Source organism: Macaca fascicularis, chromosome 19 (assembly GCF_037993035.2).
Source record: "Macaca fascicularis isolate 582-1 chromosome 19, T2T-MFA8v1.1".
In the NCBI taxonomy this organism is placed as follows: Eukaryota; Metazoa; Chordata; class Mammalia; order Primates; family Cercopithecidae; genus Macaca; species Macaca fascicularis.
This window is the reverse complement of record NC_088393.1, coordinates 65,820,527-65,838,544: the sequence shown is the minus strand read 5'-3', so window position 1 is coordinate 65,838,544 and position 18,018 is coordinate 65,820,527. Positions and strand designations below refer to the sequence as shown.

Here is an 18,018-nt window from a genome sequence, read left to right as displayed (position 1 = left end):
GCATGAAGGTGTCAATGTCCATTGGGTCATTCCACACCCCAGTAGAGAAGTGACTCCAGGCCCCAGTCCCCTACGCCGTGAGAGGAAGGAGACACAGCAGCCTACGAATGGGACCCGTGTGAACGAGATTCTGCTGCGACCACGCGCGACCAGGGTGGTGCAGGCTCGCAAGGGGATGTAGGGCTGGTCAATCTGAGAGACAAGGTGCTCGTCCGCGGCGGCTCAAGGGCAGTCCACAGGCGCTCCCGGCGTTTTTTCGTCTGTTAAACCTCACCTACCAGCAGAGGCGAAGGGCAAAGGACCCTGAAAGGTAACAGTGCGCGCGCTCCCAGGTTCTGGCTGCCAGGCAGCTGCGGACACGGCCCTGCCCCCCCCGACACACTAGGCTTCGCCCCCAGTGTCCGGTGTCGCCGGAAATGTCGCATCCGGGAACTCTGCGCGCCCATACGCAGAGCCCGAGAGCGCGCCGAGGTGGACGCTGCGGCCGCGGGAAGTGAATTCTGTGCTCTCGCGGCCTCTCGGGTCTCAGTTTCCTCCATTCCCGCCCACCAGTCGCGGAGCCGAGACCTAGTGAAGGTGGCGTCAAGGACTCCAGAGCGGCTGGGGCTGGGCCGTGGCTGCGTGGCTGCTCTTTCTGTCTGGGAGGGTACGCGGCAGCCCTGCTCTGGGCAGGGACTTGTTAGGGGCGCCGGCTTGTGGTTCCGGGCGGGGCGGGCGTGAGGAACTGTCTCCGTCAGGCGCGGACCCTCCCGCGTGTCTTCTCCCCTTGGGGCTCGGGCGTTCTACGCGCATCTCCTCGCCGGGCGCGAACCCCTTAACGCCTCTCCCCGCAGGGCGCGAGCCCCCTACTCCCTCCTCTTCATGGGGCGTGGGCCCCCTATCCCCTTCTCCCCAGTGGGATGCAAACCCCGAATCTCCTCCCCTCTCCGCGTGGAGTGCGGACCCTCTAATTCCCTCTCCTGGTGGGCGCAGACCACCTATTCTCTCCGTTTGGGGCGGGGACTCATTTCTCTTCCTCTCCCCTCCCACTGGAGCGGATCCCTTTTTTTTTCTCCCTTCCCTTAACCCCGGACTCACCAGTATTCTTTTTTTTTTTTTTTTCCCTGCAGGCACAGATGGCCTTTTCTAATCTTCCCAGGGTGTGGACCCCTCGTCTCTTCCTGCACAGGTGCGGACGCCCCTCCCTTCTCCCTCTCCTCTCCTCACAAGATTTGGACTTGAACAACCTATTCTGCTTCCCGTGTCTTACTCCCTAGGACGTTTTCCCCATTTTTCATCCTACTGTCCCTGACAACCCTGTTCTTCCTCCTTTTCCTTCCCCCAAGAGATGGCTTCCTCCTCTGCCCCTTTAGGGTTGGTGCGGATGCTTCCTTCCCCTTTCTACCCACTGTGAACATTCCCTGCCAGGCTTCCTCCCTTCCCTGCTGGGTTCTGACTCCACTGACTTGCCCTTCCTCGCTTCCCTGCGGTTGTATACTGGGCTGGCCTCTCCACAAACCTCTGATGCCCGAATGCTGATCCCCAGGGACAGGCCTCTCAGACTTTGGTATCCTCAGCTGAGCATCTGCTCTCCCTCAAACTCAGTCTTTCTAGTCTCCGTAAGGAGTGACTCCTTCCACCCACAATCCTCTTCGTCCACCTGGGTATTTCTCTTTTCCCCAATCCCCACATCGTCTCTGTCCAAAATGCCATGCCTTAACCTTTAAGATATTTCCAGAATTCAGTTAGCTGGGCATTTTACAATGACATAAATAAAAATTCAAAAGTAGTATCAGAGGATCTCACATTTAGTGAGCATAGTTTCATCAAACTTTTGTGCCAGTTAGATATGTATGCAGGTCATCATGTACATGTGTTTCTTTCAACGCTTGTGTGAAAATTTTGAAAACCTCCAGGCTAGAGAAACCCGTACAAGGATACACATTCAACATGTCTCCTAAAGCATGCACTTATAATCCCAGCTGCTCGGGAGGCTGAGGCAGGAGGATCGCTTGAACCTGGGAGGTGGAGGTTGCAGTGAGCCAAGATCGTGCCACTGTACTCCAGCACTGACAGAGCGAGGCTCTGTCTCAAAATAAATAAATAAAATAAAATAAATAAATAACATAACATAACATAACATAATTCCAGAATTCAGCCACATCACCACACCTCTTCTCCCTGGTACAGGTATCTTCTTGCTCCCCTGCCTCTGGCCTCCTCACGATTCAGTGGAAGCCTGTCAGGTCATATCTGTCCTCTAAACACTCTCCTTACTCAGTGACAGGCAGAATCCTCACATGCCCTAGGACTGGGGCTGCCGGGCTAAGGACTGTTTGCTGCTGGGTTGTAGGTGATGATAGAGCTTGCATCAGAGTGAATTTCCGTGCCCTAGCTTCTTCCTTGGGCAGTTCATTCTCTGAGGTTGCTTGGTTTTTGGGTTGTAGGCAGTGGATAGAGATTGGGACGGTCTGGGGCTCTAACTCAGAAACTGGATTGCTGGTCTGTGTGCTTCCTCAGTTTGCAGAGAGTGAGCATTTGATAGTGACAAGATTCTGCAGTTCTTTGCCTATTCCCATACTAGAATGCCTACTCTGAGGTTGAGGTCTTCATCTGTCTGATCCACTGCTGAATTATTGGTGCCTAGAACAGGGCCTGGCATACAGGACGTGTTCAGTAAATATTTGCAGAATGAAAGAAAAAGGGCCATCCCTGTGATTACAGGAAGCTGGCCCTTTTCCCACAGACTTAAGATCACAGAGGAGGTGTGTGATGCATCCACTGCACATCTATCTAGTGTGCCCAGGCCATTTTTTTGTTTTTTTTAGAGCATTTTCCTTTGTAATACCAGTGCCTCAGGCAATATGGAGTATGGGGTGTTTGTGTGTGCTTGCGTGCATATGTTTGAAATTGGCATGCTTTCCGTGTTATGAAACTTTGCAACCTGCTTCTCTCCCCAACCTTGTACTAGGTGAAGCTTTCAGCACACCGGCTTTCATTGCTCTATAGTATCCTACCTTGTGAAAATGCCACAGTTTTTTGTTTGTTTTTTTTTTTGCCTTTCCTGTTGATGAACATCTTGGAAATTTCCAGGTTTTCAGCGTTTCCACCAGTGCTTTAGGGGACATGTTGAATGTGTATCCTTGTAAGGGTTTCTCTATCCTGGAGGTTTTCAAAATTTTCACACAAGCGTTGAGAGAAACACATGTACATGATGACTTGCATACATATCTAACTGGAACAAAAGTTTGATGAAACCATGCTTACTAAATGTGAGATCCTCTGATACTACTTTTGAATTTTGATTTATGTCATTGTAAAAAGGATGCCAGTGTTGATCCACCACATCTCTTAGCATTTAGGATTTTTTATTTCAACCTAGTTCTTCTGAATTGTTGTTCAGAGAGGCTGTGGTATGTCTTACACTAATAAAGACATGTCAACGTTGTGGGAACTACCCATAATATAATGTTAACTAGGAAAAACAAAAAAGGATCCAAGTTATATATACAGGTTGACTCCACCTGTTTCAAAATGATTCTCTGTGAAGAAAAGAGGAAGTAAATGCACCCAAGGCTCAACAGTGGGATTATAGATTATTATCGTTGTACTTATTTATGTTTTCCAGATTTTCTGCAATGAACATGCATTAATTTTGCAGTGATATCTTTAATATAAAATATTTAAACAGAATTTGAAGTTTTATTTAAATAGTAAGCTCCCTGCTGGATCCAGAGTAGAATTCTATTTGCCGTATTTTCACTTAACTTGTCTTCTCAGAAACATACTTAGCTCGCAAAGAGATTAAACGAGATTGAATTTGTATCAGCTGCCAACCACTGGGAGCAGCTAGAGGGCCAGTTAATTCCAGGGTTTGCCACAGGAACCTGTGAGTGCTTTGGACAGCTTTGCCTTGCCCTGACTCCAGTTCTTAGAGGCTGACACTTCTGGCCTTCCTTTACTGTCCTGCAACAAAACCTATTGCCTGGAAAGGGCCTTATAAGTTAGCATTTTCCCAGGTGGTAACTCCATAGTTGTTTTTTAACAGCTTCTGGCTAGCATCATATTTTCCCCCCTTGAACACTTAACAACCATCTCTTGAATGCCTTTTGAGAAACCTGTTATAAGTTCACCTCACCAAGGTGTTAATGAATGATGATCCTGGAATATCTCTCCAGGAGGCATTTCTATTTCCCTTGCCTACTTTATGTTTTGACAAGTTTCTAAAATACTCTAACAGAGAAGTTGAAAAAAAAGAGTATCGTGAATGCCCATCACCCACTCCAAGATTCACCAATTAATGTTTTGCCATATTTGTTTTATATGCCTGTAATATATAACACAATTATATATTATGTATTAATGTATATTTGTGCATATGTGTATACATATTTGTGTATGTATATATTTGTGTGGGGGCATATATGTGTATATATGTATTTTTGTATGATATATGTGTATATTTTGTGTATATATGAGTATGTATATTTGTATATATATCTGTGCATATATGTATTTTTGTGTGTGCATATGTTTATGTATGTGTATGTCTACATGTATATATATTTATTACAAGTATGACACTTTGCTGATAAATATGTTGGGTCATATATTCTAATAATAAAGACATTCTTTTGCATAACCATAATACCATATCACACCTAAGAAAATGAGCAATAATTTCCTGTTATCATGTGATAACCCATCCTTTTCAAAATTTCCCAATTCCTAATTATATTATAGCGTTATTATTATCATCTTTTTTTTGAGACAGAGTCTCAGCCTGTTGCCTAGGCTGGAGTGCAGTGGCACGATCTTGGCTCAGTGCAAACTCTGCCTCCCGGGTTCAAGTGATTCTTCTGCCTCAGCCTCCCGAGTAGCTGGGATTACAAGTGCATGCCACCATGCCCGGCTAATTTTGTATTTTTAGTAGCGACAGAGTGTCACTGTGTTCCCTGGGCTGGTCTCGAACTCCTGACCTCGAGTGATCCAGCCACCTCAGTCTCCCAAAATCCTGGGATTATAGTCATGAGCCACTGCACCCAGCCATTATGGTATTATTTTTGAGCCAAGTCTTGCCACGGTTGTGAAAAGAAATTAAATGTTGGGACTCCAAACTCACTTAGCCAAAGAGAAAAGTCAAGTTGGGAACTGGGTCAAACAAACCTGCCTCCCCTGTTCCTAAATAAGATGGCTACAAGATGAAATGCTACAGGCCTCCCCCATATTTCGCCCACAAGGAAATTCCAGGTGAGCTGTTGTTAAAACTTAACCATGGCAATGCACATTGATATCTTTACAAGTGCAGTCACCCCGGCCTGCCAGACACAAATGCATATCTGATTGTTCTCTTACCCCATTTTGTCTATGTTACCGTAATGTACATTCCCCACATTTTTCCCCTGCCCTTTTTTTTTTTGGAGACAGAGTGTCACCCAGGCTGGAGTGCGGTGGCATGATTTCCGCTCATGCAAGCTCCACCTCCTGGGTTCACACCATTCTCCTGCCTCAGCCTCCTGAATAGCTGGGACTACAGGTGCCTGCCACCACGGCTAATTCTTTGCATTTTTAGTAGAGATGGGGTTTCACCGTGTTAGTAAGGATGGTCTCGATCTGAACTCATGATCCACCTGCCTCGGCCTCCCAAAGTGCTGGGATTACACGCGTGAGCCACCATACCCGGCCCCTGACCCTTTTCTTTACATGAAAATTGTGTTTCTCAATATCCAGCCCGCTCCCCTTTAAATTTTTTTTTTTTTTTTTTTTTTTTTTGAGAAGGAGTCTCACTCTGTCACCCAGGCTAGAGTGCAGTGGCATGATCTCTGCTCACTGCAACCTCCCTCTCCTGGGTTCAAGCATTTCTACCTCAGCCTCCCCAGTAACTGGGATTACAGGCATGTGCCACCATGCCCGGCTAATTTTTTTATATTTTTAGTGGAGACGGAGTTTCACCATGTTGGCCAGGCTGATCTCAAATTCCTGACGTCAAGTTATCCACCTGCCTTGGATAACCCAGCCCCCTTTAAATTTGGAGCCCTTGGCCGGGCACAGTACCTCATGCCTATAACCCCAGCACTTCAGGAGGCCAAGGCGGGCAGATCACGAGGTCAGGAGATTGAGACCATCCTGGTCAACATGGTGAAACCCTGTCTACTAAAAATACGAAAATTAGCCGGGCGTGGTGGTGGGTGCCTGTAATCCCAGCTACTCCGGAGGCTGAGGCAGGAGAATTGCTTGAACCTGGGAGACGAAGATTGCAGTGAGCCGAGATTGCGCCACTGCCCTCCAGCCTGGCAACAGAGCGGGACTCCATGTCAAAAAATAAATAGATAAATTAATTAAATAATTTGGAGCCCTCAAAATCACTTTTGGAGAAAGCCATAGACCTGTCTACTGGACGCATCCTTAACTTTAGCAAATAAATTTCCTAAGATGATTGAGACTTGTCTCATCATTTTCCTCTATTGACAAGGTTTTTGCACTGTTGTGGTTTTTTGCTTTTTATTTTGAAATAATTAGGATTCACAGGAGGTTACAAAGAAACATATAGAGAGGTACTGTACACCTTTCAACTAGCCTCTCCCAGTGTTAATATTTTTCATATGGGATGCAGTGATTTGTTGTATCAAAACCAGGAAATTGACATTGGAACAACCTACAGAGCTTATCAGATTTCACTAATTATATATGCACTCATTTGTGTATGTTGTCGTTGTGTGAAATTTTATGCTGTGAAGCTTTGTGTAACCACCATAATCAAGATTCTTGACAGTAGCTCACTGCAGGACCCCTTTGTGCTCCTCTTGGGTAGCCATCCTCACACTCCCATCCCCAACCCCTAACTAAAAAGCAAAAAACTTCTTTTTTGTTTTTGTTTTTGTTTTTTTGTTTTTGTGTTTGAGACAGAATCTCGCTCTGTCGCCCAGGCTGGAGTATAGTGGTGTGATCTTGGCTCACTGCAACCTCCACTTCCTGGCCTCAAACAATTCTCCTGCCTCAGCCTCCCGAATAGCTGGGATTACAGGCATGTGCCACCACAGCCAGCTAATTTTTTTGTATTTTTACTAGAGATGGGGTTTCACCCTGTTGGCCAGACTGGTCTCGAACTCCTAACCTCAAATGATCTACCCACCTTGGCCTCCCAAAGTGCTGGGATTACAGGCATAAGCGCCTGGCCCTGTCGACTATTAGTCTGTGCTGCGTCTCTGTAATTACGTTATTTGGTAAATGTTAGGAAAGTGGAATCATGAAGTATATATATTTTTGAGATCGGCTTCTTTTTACTCAGAATTTCCTTGAGGTCCATCCAAGTTACTGTATCAGTAGTTCCTTTTTACTGACAAGTATTCTATGGTATCTTAGTTTATTTTTTACTGCTATAACAATACCTGAGACTGAGTAATTTACAAAGAACAGAAATTTGTTTTTTGTAGTTCTGGAGGCTGAAAGTGCAAGATCAAGGCACAGGTATTTGGTCTGGTGAAGGTCTGCTTGCTGTGTCCTCACATGGCAGAAGGAAGAAAGCAAACTCCTCCTGCAAGCCCTTTTTGTAATTGCATTAATCCTTTCATGAGAGCAGACCTCTGAGACCCCTCATGACCTAAACGCTTCCCAGAAGGCTACACCTCCCAACACTCTTGCATTGGGAATTTAATTTTCCAGCACATGGAGCCAGGTGTGGTGGCTCATGCCCACAATCCCAGCACTTTGGGAGGTTGAGGTAGGAGCATCACTTAAGCCCAGGAGTTGAAACCAGACTGGGCAACATAGGGAGACCTAGTCTCTAACAGTAACAACAAAACATCTACGTATCTATCTATATTTATATATACATACACACATATGTATATATTTTTCCCAACTTTGGAGGGCATGCATTCAAATCATTGCACATGGTATGAGTGTACCAAGGTTTGTTTAACCATTCATTCATTGGAAGACATCAGGATAGTTTCTAGTTACTGGCCATTGTGAATAAAGTGACCATAACTTTAGTGGACAGGTGTTTGTGTGAGCCTTTGTAAGTCTTCTATGAACGTGTGACGTCTTTTTGTTTATTTGTATCATCTTTAACTTCATTGAGCAGTGTTTTGTAGTTTCCAGTGTATAAGTTTTTTGTCTCTTTAGTTAAGATACTATTATAAATGCAATTTTTTCTTAATTTTCTTTTTGGATTGTTCATTGTTAGTGTATAGAAATGCAACAGATTTTTCTGTGTTGGTTTTCTTTTTCTTTTTCTTTTTTTTTTTTTTTTTTGAGACAGAGTCTTCCTCTGTCGCCCAGGCTGGAGTGCAGTGGCTGGATCTCAGCTCACTGCAAGCTCCCCTCCCGGGTTTATGCCATTCTCCTGCCTCAGCCTCCCGAGTTGTTGGGACTACAGGCACCCGCCACCTCGCCAGGCTAGTTTTTTGTATTTTTTAGTAGAGACGGGGTTTCACCGTGTTAACCAGGATGGTCTTGATCTCCTGACCTCGTGATCCACCCGTGTTGGCCTCCCAAAGTGCTAGGATTACAGGCTTGAGCCACTACGCCTGGCGTCTGTGTTGGTTTTCTATTCTGCAACATTGCTGAATTTGTTAGTTTCAACAGGTTTGTGCGTGTTGTAATCGTCGGTGTTTTCCCTATGTAAAATCACATTATCTGTGAATTGAGATAATTTTACTTCCTCTTTTCCTTTTGTAGATGTCTTTTATTTGTTTTTCTTGCCTAATTGTTCTGGCCAGAACTTCCAATACATACTACGTTGAATAGAAGTGGTGAAGGCGGCCATAATTCTCTTGTTTCCGATCTTAGAAGAAAGTTTTATTTATTTTGTGTTTTAGACAGGGTGTCACTGTGTCCAGACTGGAGTGCACGGGTGCCATCATTGCTCACTATAGCCTCGAACTCAGCCTCAAGTGATCCTCCTACCTTGGCCTCCTGAACAGCTGCCACTGCAGATGCATGCCACCATGCCCAGCTAATTTTTTTACTTTTTGTAGAGACAGTGTCTCACTCTGTTGCCCACATTAGTCTCAAACTCCTAGGCTCAAGCATTCCTCTCACCTCAGCCTCTCGAAGCACTAGGGTTACAGGCATGAGTCACTGCACCCAGCCAAGTTTTATTAATGTCCTTCACCATTGAGCATGATGTAAGATGTGAATTTTTCATATGTGTCCTTTATTATTTTGAGGTAGTTTCCTTCCACACCTAGTTTATTGAGTGTTTTATTTTAATCATGCCAGGGTGTTAGGGCTGGGTGCAATGGCTCACACCTGTAATCTGGGCATTTTGGGAGGCTGAGATGGGCATATCGCTTAAGCACAGGAATTTGAGACCAGATTAAGCAAGGTGGCAAAACCCCATCTGTGCAAAAAATAAAAAATTACCGGGAGTCATGACTTGTGCATGTAGTCCCAGCTATGGGGAGACTGAGGTAGGAGGGTCACCTTACCCCAGGGCAGTCAAGGCTTCAGGGAGCCATGATTGCACCACTGCACTCCAGCCTGGGTCACAGAGTAAGACTGGTCTCAAAAAAATGAAATAAAAAGTAAAGAAAGGCAGGGGTCGGGTGCTGAATTTTGTGCAGTGCTTTTAATGCATCATTTGAGATGGTCATGTTGTTTTCTTTATCCTGTTACTGTGATGTATTACATTAATTAATTTTCATATGTTGAAATATCCTTGGATTCCATGAATAAGTCCTACTTGGTCATGGGGTGTAATCCTTGCAATACACTGATGAATTCGGTTTCCTAGTATTTTGATGAAGATTTTCCATGAACATTTAAGGGATATGGTTTCTAGGTTTCTTGTAGTGTGCTTGCCTGGCTTTGGTATCAAGGTAATGCTAGCCTCATAGGATGAGTTAGGAAGTGTTCCCTCTTCATGTTTTGGAAGAGTCTGAGAGGAATTGGTATTAATTATTTTTTAATTGTTTGGTACATGCTGGTCATGGTGGCTCATGCCAGTAATCCCAGGACTTCGGGAGGCCAAGGTGGGAGGATTGCTTGAGGCCAGGAGTTCAGGACCAGCCTGGACAACATAGTGAGACCATGTCTCTATTTAAAAAAACTTTATAAGTAGCTGCACATGGTGGCGCATACCTATAGTCCCAGCTACTCTGGAGACTGAGGCAGGAGGATTGATTGAGCCCAGGAGTTGGAGGCCACTGTGAGCTGTGATCACACCACTGCACCCCTGCTGGGGTAGCAGAATGAGACCCTGTCTTAAAAAATTTTTTTTCGGGGGGTTCAGTTTTAACCATGCAAACAACCCTGAGAGCTACTGTTGAATGCCACAGGTCCAAGACAAGAGCATGTGGATGGTGCAGTCCTGCTTACGTGGAGTTCAGGGCCAATCAAAGCAGTCTGTAGTAATGGTAGTAATGGAGGTTAGAGCAGTGATTACCTCCAGAAAATGGGAATTTTTTTTTTTTTTTTTTTGGGACGGAGTCTCGCTCTGTCCCCCAGGCTGGAGTGCAGTGGCGCGATCTTGGCTCACTGCAAGCTCCACCTTCCAGGTTCACACCATTCTCCTGCCTCAGCCTCCCGAATAGCCGGGACTACAGGTGCTTGCCACCACGCCCGGCTAATATTTTGTATTTTTAGTAGAGACAGGGTTTCACCATGTGGATGAGGATGGTCTCAATCTCCTAACCTTGTGATCCACCCGCCTTGGCCTCCCAAAGTGCTGGGATTGCAGGTGTGAGCCACCGCGCCTGGCCTAAAAATGGGAATGTTTTATATCATGGATTGTCCTGGTTGCCCAGCTGTGTACACATATGAAAACTCATGAAAATACATCTAAAGACTCAGTGAGTCATCCACTTTGAATTTATTCTGTTTAAATTATGCTTCAGTTTATAATAAAAAGGTGGTTACAGCTTGGACCACAGTGGTGGAGGAAGTGTAAATTGGTAGGATACTGGGTGTATTTGAAAGTCAGAGCTGACAGCATAGGTGTGACTTTTGAGAAGAGGGAGAGTGGAGAATGGAGGATGTCCATCCCAGTGGAGCAGGTTTCTAGTCCCTTCCACTGAGAAAATGGGGTGGCTGTGTACTGGGATAGGGAAGACTCAGGGAGAAGCAGCATGGGCCATGCCACAGCCTTTGGTCTCTTCAGGGTGTAATGACGGGCAGAGTTCTAAGGGTTGGGAGGCCTAGACAGTCCAGTATGCATATCTGGATTCAGAGGAGGCAAGTGGGTGGGACAGGTGAAGTGAGAATGGTAATGGGAGTGGAGAGGAGAGTGGAAGATGATTTGTATTTGGATAGACAGAAAAGCAAAGCATCAGGAGACACTGAAGAAGCATCTTGGGGACAGTTGGAGATCAAGTTCTCTTCAGTGAAGGGACTTCAGAAATACAGCTAGAGGATGGGCATGATGGCTCACGCCTATACTCGCAGAACTCTGGAAAGCTGAAGCCAGAGGATCACTTGAGACCTGGAGTTTGAGACCAACCTGGGCAAAATAGACCTATCTCTACAGAAAATAATTGTTTAAAAATTAGCTGGGAGTGGCCGGGCGTTGTGGTTCATTCCTGTAGTCCCAGCACTTTGAGAGGCCAAGGCAGGGGGATCACGAGGTCAGGAGATTGGAACCATCCTGGCTAGCATGGTGAAACCCTGTCTCTACTAAAAATACAAAAAAACTAGCCGGGCATGGTGGCGGGTGCCTGTAGTCCCAGCTACTCGGAAGGCTGAGGCAGGAGAATGGCATGAACCCCGGAGGTGGAGCTTGCAGTGAGCTGAGACTGCGCCACTGCACTCCAGCCTGGGTGACAGAGCGAGACTCCATCTCAAAAAAAAAAAAAATTAGCTGGGAGCGCTAACATGCACCTGTGGTCTCAGCTACTTAGGAGGCTGAGGTGGGAGGAGCCTAGGAGATTGAGTTTAGGCTGGGCAACATAGCTAGACCCTGTCCCTTTTTAAAAATCATAATATCTAAAGTGATATTTATTTGCTATCCTTCATCCATCTTCATATTCTCTTCCTACCATGCAAGTGTATAACTCAAAATCTGTATATACCTGGTTAATTTATTTTGGTAGGATGTGTGTGTGTGCACATATGATTTTGTAAAAGCTTTCTTTGGAAATACGATATACATGCTAAAAAAATACATAAACATAAAACTAAAAGTTTTCACAAAGTAAATATACTGTACACTTTCAGTAAATATACTTCCTCTTTCATATGCCTAAGAAATGTACCCATATTTTTGTGTACTCTTAGTTTATTCACTTTTGTAAATGTGTGGTATTTTACCATTCCCCAGTTGGTGACATTTGGGTAGTGTCTAGTCTCAGGCTATTATGAAGAAGGTTTCTATGAACATACATACACATTTCTCTTTGTTGTACACTTGCAAGTGGAATTGCTGTGTCACAGAATGGGCACAGCATCAGATATAGTAGATACTGGCCTGGCTGATGTTAATATTTACACACTACCATTCTAACTCTAGCAGCTTCTCTAAGGATTCACAAATTTTCCCCTTTTCCTGTTCAGCCTGGGAAACAAAAGTCAAATGGAAACATTAACTCGGGATGTTTTTGGGAAAGAACCATCCAATTTTGTGAACATGAAAAGGTTCTTCGGGGATGATTCATGTTTATCTGCATTAGGAGAAGTCTGGGAATGTGAGGACCAGGTAGAAATGCTCCATAGAAATCCAGAGGTGCATTTGAGGCAAACGGCATCCACGCACAAGGACCCAGAGCATCTGTGAGGGGCTGTGGTCACCGTGACCATTGTGGTCATCTGCTCAGTCCTAGCTGCATGTCAAAGAGGTCCTTGAACAACAGGTTTATGTGAACATGATTCAAAGGTTAAATATATTAGTTACATACATAATTGTCAGAAAGGCTCTAAAGGTCAAATTCTTGAGGAAAATGATGACTGTAGAGCAGCCATCAGCCAGGGTGGACAACCTAGGCACCTGGATGAAGATCTAACAAGGAGATGAGCCTTCAAAATGTAACGAAGGTGGTAACTCCTTCAGCCTTTCTGCGCACCTTAGTGAACATGTAATTGCCAGAGAAAGGAACAACACAAAGGAGAAGGACATGAGGTGGTGTTTGATAAGGACACATGTCCTTATGAACACAATGGCAGTATCTCTGAAAATGAATAAAATGACTGCAGTGAATGTAGACTATCTGTTAGAAATCTCATTTCATCAGTGACCAGAGGACTCATACTGAAGAGAGCCCTTATACCTGTAATGACTGCAGAAAATCCCTCTCTAAGAATTACAACCTGATCGTACATAAAAAAATCACAGGAGAGAAATCCCATAAATGCAATCAGTGGGAAAGCCTTCAATGCTGGTCCGCCTTTACCAAGCATGAGAAGACCCACATAGGAGAGAAGCCCTGTGAAAGGAATCCCAGCTGTGGGAAGGCCTTCAGCTGCCACTCTTCCCTTGTTTTGCATCTCAGAAGTCATACTGGGGAAAAACTATTCAAATGTAATGAATGTGAAAAATCCTTTTCTGATGTCTCCCACCTTATTGTCCATCTGAGAATTCACACGTGAGGAGATCCCTGTGTATGCACTGGTTGGAGAAAGGCCTTCACTGATCACACATAACTTATTAAACATGGGAGGATTCACATTGGAAAGAAACCCTCTATGTGTATGGAGTGTGGAAAATTCTCCAACCACAGCGGTCACCTCTTTTGCATCCAAAAAATCATTCTGGAAAGAAATCTCGTGAGTTAAACAATGTGAAAAAACTTTCATCGGGATTATGTACCTCATAAGGCACAAGAGGATTCATACTGGTGAGAAGGTCTGTGGCTGTAACCAGTGTCAAACTTTTCAGGAACATCATGGGCCTCATCTGTCACCGGAGGACTCATACTGGTGAGAAGCCCTACAAGTGTAATCAGTGTGGCAAAGCCTTCAGGGACAGCTCCTGTCTGACCAAGTACAGGAAGGTACGTGCTCAGGCAACCTTGTACCAGTGTGTCTAGTGTGGGAAAGTTCCCAAGTATCTGTGCTCTTGCTGGACACCAGAGTTGACACACTGGACTGACACCTATGGGGATTCAGTGAGCATGTGTGGCAGTGACTGATCTGATTCTCTTTACTTACGCGTTGTCAGAGACTTCATGTTGAAGAGTTTATGTTGTTTGAAAATAACGAATCTGTTTTTCCCTGTATAAATGGAAGAACAAAGCCTGGATGACAGCACGTGTTTACAGCATGGTGCACTCAATATTTTATTTTATTTATTTTTAAGATGGAGTTTCACCCTTGTCACCCAGACTGCAGTGCAATGGTGCGATCTCAGCTCCCTGCAGCCTCTGCCTCCTGGGTTCAAGTGATTCTCCTGCCTCAGACCCCTGAGCAAGTAGCTGGGATTACAGGTACCCACCATCACACTAATTTTTTTGTATTTTTTTAAGTAGAGACACAGTTTCACCATGTTGGTCAGGCTGGTCTTGAACTCCTGACCTGAAGTGATCTGCCCACCTTGACCTCCCAAAGTGATGGGATTACAGGTATGAGCCACTGTGCCCGGCCTGTACTGAATATTTTAAACCCGCTGTTGAGACTTCCTCAGAATAAAGATTCCTTTCTTTTTTTGTAGGGGGACGGAATCTCACTCTGTCACCCTAGCTGGAGTGCAGTGGCACAATCTTGGCTCACTGCAAGCTCCGCCTCCCAGGTTCATGCCATTCTCCTGCCTCAGCCTCCTGAGTAGCTGCAACTACAGGCGCCCGCCACCACACCCGGCTAATTTTTTTGTGTTTTTAGTAGAGACGGGGTTTCACCGTGTTAGCCAGGATGGTCGCGATCTCCTGACCTCATGATCCACTAATTTTGACTTTTCAGTCTTATTATTTAAGAACAGATGTCTTGGCCAGGCACGGTGGCTCACGACTGTAATCCCAGCACCTTGGGAGGCCAAGGTGGGCAGATCACGAGGTCAGGAGTTCAAGACCAGCCTGACCAACATGCTGAAACTCCATCTCTACTAAAAATACAAAAAAAATCAGCTGGGCATGATGGCGCCCACCTGTAATCCCAGCTACTCAGGAGGCTGAGGCAGGAGAATTGCCTGAACCCGGGAGGCAGAGGTTGCAGTGAGCAGAGATCAAGCCACTGCACTCCAGCCTGGGCGACAGAGGGAGACTCTGTCTCAAAAAAAAAAAAAAAAAAAAAGTCTTTTGAGACATGATCTCTTTCTGTTGCCCAGGTTGGAGTGCAGTGCTGCAACCATGGCTTGCTGCAGCCTCGACCTCTAGGCCCCAGATGTCCTCTCACCTCAACCTCCTACATAGCTGGAGCTACCAGCATGCACCACCTCGCCTGGCTAATTTTTTTTATGTTTTGTAGAGTCAGCGTCTCACCATGTTGCTCAAGTTGGTCTTAAACTCCTGGGCTGAAGTGATCCTCTTGCCTCATCCTCACAAAGTGCTGGTATTACAGGTGTGAGCCATTGTGCCTGGCCTAGAATGTTCTTAATGGCATCTAGCATAGTGAATCATTTCCAGAAGGTTTTTAATTTACTTTCCCTGGATCCATCCAAGGAATCACTACTATCTATGGCAGCTATAGCTTACAAAATACATACTTTTTTTTTTGATAAGGAGTCTCACTCTGTTGCCCCGGCTAGAGTGCAGTGGTGTGATCTCAGCTCACTGCAACCTCTGCCACCTGGGTTCAAGCGATTTTCATGCCTCAGCCTCCTGAGTAGCTGGGATTACAGGCACTCGTCACCACGCCTGGCTAATTTTTTTGTATTTTTAGTAGAGATGGGGTTTCGCCATGTTGACCAAGCTGTTCTCGAACTCCTGACCTCTGTCTCCCAAAGTGCTGGTATTACAGGCGTGAGCCACCACACCCGGCCCAGACTTTTTTTTTTTTTTTTGAGAGAGTCTCGCTGTGTCGCCCATGCTTGAGTGCAGTGGCACTATCTCAGCTCACAGCAACCTTCATCTCGCCTCCCAGGTTGAAGCAATTCTCCTGCCTCAGTCTCCTGAGTAGCTGGGACTACAGGCATCCGCCACCATGCCCAGCTAATTTTTGTATTTTTAGTATAGGCGGGGTTTCACCATGTTGGCTAAGCCGGTCTCAAACTCCTGACCTCAGGTGATCCACCCGCCTGCCTCCCAAAGTGTTGGGATTACAGGTATGAGCCACCGCGCCTGGCTGGCCCAGACTTTTCTTCTGCATCTTCCTCACCTCTCAGCCTTCACAGAAATGAAGAGTCAGGACCTTGCTCTGGATTAGGCTTTGGCTTAAGAGAATGTTAGCTCTCTTTGGGTAGTTTGATTTCCTATCCAGACCATTAAAGCTCTCTCCCTATTGGCAACAAGGCTGTTTCAGTTTCTTGTCATTCATATATTCACTGGAGTCACGCTATTCATTTCCCTCAAGTTTTTCTCTTGCCATCATGATTTGGCTGTTTGGCACAAGAGGGCTAAGTTTGGGCCTTTCATTTGACACACCTTCCTCACTAAGTTTAATCATTTCTAGCTTTTGATTTGAAGTTAGAGGTTTGGCTCTTCCTTTCACTTGAACACTTAGTGGCCATTGTAGGGTTATTAACTGGCCTAATTTCAATATTGTTTTGTCTCAGGGAATAGGGAGGCCTGAGGAAAGAGAAAGAGACAGAGCGTGTGTATGAGTGAGCAATAGCACGTTGGTAGAGGAGTCAGGACACACAATTATCTGCTAAGTTCATTGTCTTATATACGTGTGGTTCCTTTCACTCCAGGACAATTACAATAGTTACAACAAAAATTACCACAGATCACCATAACAGATAATAATAATGCAATAGTTTGAAGTATTTTGAGAATTACCAAAATGTGACACAGAGACACAAAGAGAGCATATGCTGTTTGATAAATGGTGACAATAGACTTAATTGACACAGGTTGCCACAAACCTTCAACTTGTAAAAAATGCAGAATCTGCATAGGATAATTAAGCAAAGTGCAAGAAAATAAGGTAAGGCCTATACCTGGAAGTTAGTCCTGACACAGAACCCTAAAGACTTACTGTATTTCCTTTATTCTGTGATGCATATCTTGCCATATTTTAACATCTGAAATCAAATCAGGTTAATCAATGACGTGGTTTAATTGGCAGCCTTTTTTTTTTTTTTTTTTTTTTTTTTAAGAGTCTCACTGTGTCATCCAGGCTGGAGTACAGTGGTGCAATCTTGGCTCACTGTAGCCTCCGCCTGCCAGGTTCAAGCAATTCTGCCGCCTCAGCCTCTCAAGTAGCTGAGATTAGAGGTGCACGCCACCACACCCAGCTAATTAAGGTATTTTATTAGAGACGGGGTTTTGCCAGGCTGGTCTTGAACTCCTGACCTCAGGCCACCTCGGTCTCCCAAAGTGCTGGGATTACAGGTGTGAGGCACCGTGCCTCAGGCAGCCTTTTATTGGCACATAAAATGTACATGTTACCATCTGTTGTCTGGGAATCAATGAAATAAGAGTAATATCAGAAAGAAGAATTGAATGATTAGTGAGATTAGTCCATTTGAGGAGAAATAGAACTCTCAAGGAAAAAATCTGTTGCTGAGATGACAATATTGACATATATGATACAGTACAAAATGGCGAGTCTGTGTGCCATTGTAGTCCCTCCTACCTTGCTGAATAATCATTGTTATCCCCCTTCTTTCTTACAGCCTGTGTCAGCCATGATTGTTATTTTCTTGCAAGATTTTTAAAGTTCATAATGTGGAGGGAAGCCAAACAGCACAGAAGAGTATATGTTGTTTTGTTTTTTTTTTGAGATGGAGTCTCACTCTGTTGCCCAGGCTGGAGTGCAGTGGCGCGATCTCGGCTCACTGCAAGCTCCGCCTCCCGGGTTCACGCCATTCTCCTGCCTCAGCCTCCCGAGTAGCTGGGACTACAGGCGCCCGCCACCAGGCCCGGCTAATTTTTTTGTATTTTTTTTTTAGTAGAGACGGGGTTTCACCTTGTTAGCCAGGATGGTCTCGATCTCCTGACCTCGTGATCCACCCGCCTTGGCCTCCCAAATTGCTGGGATTACAGGTGTGAACCACGCCAGCTGAGTATCTTT

At 45.1% G+C, this 18,018-nt stretch overlaps 1 protein-coding gene across 4 annotated transcripts in view; it reads left to right on the top strand.

Annotated features, from left to right (window-relative positions):
- The first annotated feature begins 527 nt into the window (after positions 1 to 527).
- Positions 528 to 18,018, top strand: part of ZSCAN18 (zinc finger and SCAN domain containing 18) — a 36,731-nt gene continuing 19,240 nt past the window's right edge. For 2 of the 4 annotated variants that reach the window (XM_074025029.1, XM_065535096.2), the window contains exons 1-2: positions 528 to 576; positions 1,110 to 1,168. The gene's annotated coding sequence lies outside the window, so the exon portion shown is untranslated. Of the gene's footprint in view, positions 647 to 1,109; positions 1,169 to 18,018 lie in introns of all 4 variants that reach the window. The other 2 variants (XM_074025028.1, XM_045380051.3) reach the window with 1 other exon arrangement.